This window comes from Polypterus senegalus, chromosome 6 (genome assembly GCF_016835505.1).
Source record: "Polypterus senegalus isolate Bchr_013 chromosome 6, ASM1683550v1, whole genome shotgun sequence".
NCBI lineage: Eukaryota > Metazoa > Chordata > Cladistia > Polypteriformes > Polypteridae > Polypterus > Polypterus senegalus.
Window position 1 is genome coordinate 78,953,882 of NC_053159.1, and position 6,000 is coordinate 78,959,881.

Here is a 6,000-nt window from a genome sequence, read left to right on the forward strand (position 1 = left end):
TCAAGATTATTTTGTCACAAGAGTGGTATATATTAACTTGCTACAAAGATCTGTGCTCAAAATTGAAATGTTATTTAGAAATGTAATTTATTAAAAACCTTGTAAGAAAAAAACGGACAAAATCTTGAAAAGGGTGATTCAGAGGAATTCCCCTTTCCACTTAGATAAGAGGTGCAATGAGTGTAAAAATATTGGGTAAATACAACACACAAAACAGAACACAAGTATTCCTCTTCACAGAGCTAGATGGGCAATTTAGAAATACCATACAACAGTACAAACTACTTAGTTCTTGGACAGCACTCCTCACCAAGTGCAGGTGCAGAGCTGCTTAGTGCTAATGACTAACGACAGAGATGCAGTACTCACAACTAATTAGCAGCTCTGCTCAGGGTATGCTAAAATAAAGTAGTAAGTCTTCAGCCGGGATTCAAAAGCTGAGACTGCAGACCCACCTCAAATAGTAGTAGACAGACCATTCCACAGCTTCAGGGCCCTGTAACTAAAAGCTTGACCTCCCACTGTTATTTTATTAATCCTTGGAATCATAAGCATTTTGAGATCTTAATGTGCGCTCTGCACTCTGGTTTCTAAGTAATAATAAGTTCAGATAAGTAAGCAGGGCCTTGGCCATTTAAGGCTTTATATGTTAAAAGGAGAATTTTGAAATCTGCCCTAAAACGTTTCCTTTTCCTCTTCAGCAACAAGTTGATGTCCAAAGGGTGTTCATATCCAGACTAAGCATTACAAGTTTTAACTTTAAGGTACCGTGGTTACCACTAGGAAGTAGATGTTCATAAATTGTAATTGAAACTATACATGTTAAATTTTTTTTTATTTAGATCAAAATTCCACCCAGACAAGCAAACAAGAAATGCATTTTTTACCTCAAAAAGAATAGATAAAATAGTTATTTTTAGGTTTCCTTTTGTTATCACAATGATGCCTCATAAATGCAGAAAGAATGTTGTCTTAAATCAAAACCTTTGCTGCTTCAAAGTGGATGTATTTGGCAAGCTTTAAGGCCTTTTCTTTCACCTATGTACCCTGGAAACTTCAGACCCACAGTAAGCTTCAAAAACAGACATAGTATTTTTAAAATTAAAAAAAAAAACTCTTCACTTTAGAAAACAATTTTATGTGGTAAATTAATATATATCATAATTGTGAAGGAATAACTTTGACTTGAAAAATATTACACATATTTATTATTACCTTTAAGAATAAGTTTTCTTATTCAAACTTATTTTTAAAGATAAACTTACTCTATGTGTTATAAGTGTTGTGATTTCCTGGGTCATTTTTATTCATTTCATTGTACTGTGTATTGCTTAATATTATTATTATTTTTACATTTGTGCATTTTTACACAATGTCATTTTGTATTTTTATGTATGCTACTTTTTTGCTCCATTGCCATTGAGGTTACAAAGCATATGACCAATTATGTCCAATATCATGTCTAAAACAGGATGGCACTGTTCAGTTGGATAGAATCATAAATGCTATCTCACAATTATTTTGCCTTTTGTCATTTTGATTTCTGGTTCTTGTCTACACACAATGTTTTTTTAGTTCAAGGTTTCAGTGTTGTCAACCCGATTGCCCGATCTTCTGTTAATGACCTTGCAACATTTATTTAACTACTGTATACTTTTGGTACATTCCTTGGTTCCTCTTAAGAACATCCAGCCAATTTCTTATCTCTAGACAGCATAAGTATAGCCAATAAAGTAACAACCTAGCGAAATGAATCCATTATGAACACCATGAGACTAAATAATTAAGTTTGATCCATAACTTTTAAAATAAAGAAGAATATAAATTTTGACTGTGGCAAAATGAATTTATTAGTGTGGTTTTTAAATAATGCAAAGGGGTCTCCTAGATACAGTATATAAGTCTAAGAATATCGATGTTTGACTCACACCAGAAATTACATTTTGGAGATTTCAAAGTATGAGAAATTATCAATCCTAACTTCAAAGTACTTATTCCAATTCAGGGTCATACAAGATCCTATCCTGGCAGCATTTGACATAAAATGAGAATCAATGAAGACCAGGGATTTGTAGGATAGAAAGATTGATAAGGTATTATCTACTTGTCTCCAAGGAGGATTTAGGACTTCACAGAATCTTAAAAAACTGTAACAAACAACAACCCCCCAAACATACACAAGAATTACCGATTTGCATAATAAGCTGTCGTCATCTAATAATAGTCGGGAGTAAGATGTGATCAGATATACCCAATTGTGCCACAGGTTTACATTTTAATTATATTCATACACTTGTACAAGGCCAATTAAGAGATTACATTCAGGCTATCAAGTAGATTTGTGTGATACTGCAGAAAAAGTAGAGTGCCAGGAGAACAATCAACACAGATGTAGGGAATCATGGAAACTTGACAGAGGTAGAGACTGAAATCTAGAACTAGTCTGATACAACTGCAGGCAGAGAGAAATGTGATTTGATTTTAAGAATTTAGTTTGGTAATAATGAAAAATATTGAAAATGCCCTATATATTGGTGTCAGATTTTGGGTGAACTTTCTGTCCAGGATTTTACTATAAGTAGTGGGAAGTTGCAAATGTGGTAAAACAAATAAAAAGGAAGAGACATAACCTAAGCAGGCAATGGTTGATTAGTTTAAAACAATTTGTTTGCCTTCACATTAATTATAGACTAAACAGCTGAATGTCTAGCATGGCCTAACCTCCTTCTGTTCTATATCTCTGGGGCTGTATTGAATAAATTATGACACAGGTTACCTTCTGCATGCAGGAAAGAATTGCTTCTCCTCCAGATACCCCTACTATCTGTACTACGCCACAAACTGATGGTGAATGATTAGTGATGGCAAAAAAATGAGGTTGTGCTTCTCATTTTATAGCAAAATAGTACACTTTGTATAATTTCTTGAATTTAATTACAAGAATCTAATCCAGGCTTTAATCTTAAAGCCAAACCGAGCCTATGCAGTGCGGTGGTGAATAAATGGTTCCCTTCAATTTATGAAAAGCCTTTACAGCTGCTGTGGCTGAGTTGGTAAAAGTGGCAACTCAACAAAAAACTTCTATTTTTTAATATAGAAAATGGACCAGGAAATGATGAGCTTTCTTTAGGACAAACCAAAACAGTAGTCAGAAGTCAGCCAGGGGTCTAACACAAAAAATAAACACAACTAACCTTGTATCTTAGTAAAAAAAAACAAAAGTCGTCAAAAGAGTTATAACAAAGTCAAAGTTCATAACAATATCTGGTTACCCTTACCTTTTCTATTATAAATGTTAGGGGCCACATCTTAACTAACAGCAACAAAGAGCTGCCCAAGAAAAAAAAAAAAAAAATGAAAAAAGTGATGTGGTAACATTGTTGAATTAATCTCTCTCTATATATATATGTATATATATCAGTCTGCCACATAAAAACTAGCACACTACTGGATCTTGAAGCTTGATCTTGGTCTCAATACCTGGAATACATGTAACCTGGCTCATGAATTGGTTGTGTGGGCAACCTCGGCCACAAAATTTGGCTTTGGGCACTTCTCATGGCAACTGGCAATGGGGCAGTGCTTTGTGGCTAACATGAAAACAAAATCTGCATGGGCATGACCAACAGCTGCATAGGTACCAGGCATTGCTGAAAAAAAAAACGGCGGCAAACTGTGATGATGAAGGAAAACAGCAGCTGTGTGGCCCTGCAACATTGCCGGAAGGAAAGCTACAGCAATGAACTTTGCTGATTGATTTCATAACACACACAAGTCAGACATTCAAAAGGCAAAAACAAAGTCGTGGACTGGAGGCTGTCACATCTTTGGGCTTCAGGTCCTTCTCATGGCACGCAGCAGCATGGCTATACACTATACCTGACAGGAAAAGATCCACCACGCATCCATTGCTGCTGAAATTAAAGCACATTGCACAGACTGACTGATTGTTTTTACTCCATACACAAGTCAGACACTCCAAAACAAAGTCATAGACAAAATTCTGTCATGAAGAAGGTGGTGGCACCATCAGAACCTGGGGAATATGCAGCATGGCCGTCAGGAACAGAGCAGCTGCAGCATGAAGGACATCACAGCAACCTCAGAAAAATGATGTGGGGCGCTTTGTTTTGTGAGAGGTACTGTGTGGTCTAGATATCTGATCATTACTAGTATTGAATATAAATAAAAACTGAAATTAAAACAATAAAACTACAAAAACGTATAAAGAAATAAATTAGGAGTTTCCCAGTATATTTAGATACTCTCATATGGATGAAATGGTAAAATATCAAGTATCCTGGTGTAGCGCTGTAAAATAACAGAAAGCAGTAGTTTTTTTGTAAATGGATATCAAGTGATTTTGCCAAAGCATTTGTATCGGCATTTAAAAATGAAATGGATCTAGAAAATTCACAATCTATGTTGTTTTTATTTTATTTTTTTTGCAAAGTTTGGTGATGGGGTCAAACATTTCCTATTGAGTTAAATTCAGATTCTGATTCCATGATGTTCAAAACATTGAGAAAAGTTAACTTTAGCATGGACTGTGTATGTTTGTCTCTGTGCATTCTGCTAGTTAACTATATTTGTGCTTAATCTTTACATATATTTACATATTTACATATAGTTTGTACAGTCTGGAACGGATTAATTGTATTTACACACAATCCTATGGGGGAAATTGCTTCGGTTAAAGTTAGGTTACACTGTACTAGCAAAATACCCACGCTTCGCAGAGGAGAAGTAGTGTGTTAAAGAAGTTATGAAAAAGAAAAGGAAACATTTTAAAAATAACGTAACATGATTGTCAATGTAATTGTTTTGTCACTGTTATGAGTGTGTCTGTCATCAAGGATTTGATTATCATTATTTCTTTCAATCAGGTTCGTATCTGGAGGACATGTTGTGTTCAAGTTACATTCCGTGTTTGTCAACCGTTGTAAACATAACAGGTTTCATTCATCGAAGTGTTCACTACCCAAATTGGTACTCGTGAATCTAAGATGTTTAACAGGCATTCCTGGTATTAACCTGTGGATTTGCCTGCAAATATTTAGCGGCAGCATCTCTATGAACTTGTGGATTTGCCTGCGAGTATTTAGCGACAGCATGTCTATTAACTTGTGGATTTTTCTGCGAGTATTTGGCGGCAGTGTCACAAAGTTGTTTACGTCTAGCTGCGTCAGAAAATGTACCACGACGTCTGATACGCCTCCTTTTTACTGTTTTCTCACAGCTTGGATTGCTGCTGTCATAATCGGTTTGAATTTCATGGTTTGTTTCAATTACGTTAGTATTTGCAGGACTTGTGTTGAAGTGACATTCTGCATCTTTTAAGCATTGTAAGCATACAACCGGTTTCATCGATAACTTCGCATCCAGCTTTTGAGAGTTGAAACATTCATTAACATCAAAGTGTCCACTACTCTAATCGTCACCTGTGAATTTAAGGTGTTTAAGAGGCATTGGCGGTTCTCCAAAGGTGTAAAATATTTGGCCATTTTAGTACACTTAAAAGCGACCACCAAACAATTCAGCGGCAGCCATCAACTCACATGCAGAACCATAGGTGAAGGGCTTAAGCATTTCACTCTTATAGTGCTCCTGTGTAGTATAATTATCTCCTGTATTATCACACCTTGAACCTGTCCCAGTCATTCAATACATAAAACACAATGTTTCTCCGGATATCAAGAGTGAGCCTGATATGGCCGTGCAACAAGTAACACAGGGAATGGAAAAGGTAGGTGCTATCTCCGGGCATGGAAACCACTCGGTAAGTGACAGTTCTTTGATCGATGATGATCACTTCGATAGACATGTTAATGGGGGTACGGTTGGAACGGTAAAGATAATGGGTACTTGAACAGTAAACTAAGTCTAAAATACCTACACAATAACTATAATCGTAATAAATGAACAATAAAACAGCGGAGAAGCCATGGATTAAATTAAAAGGCTGCAGTTATCAGGAGGGAGACATGAATATCGTGGCAA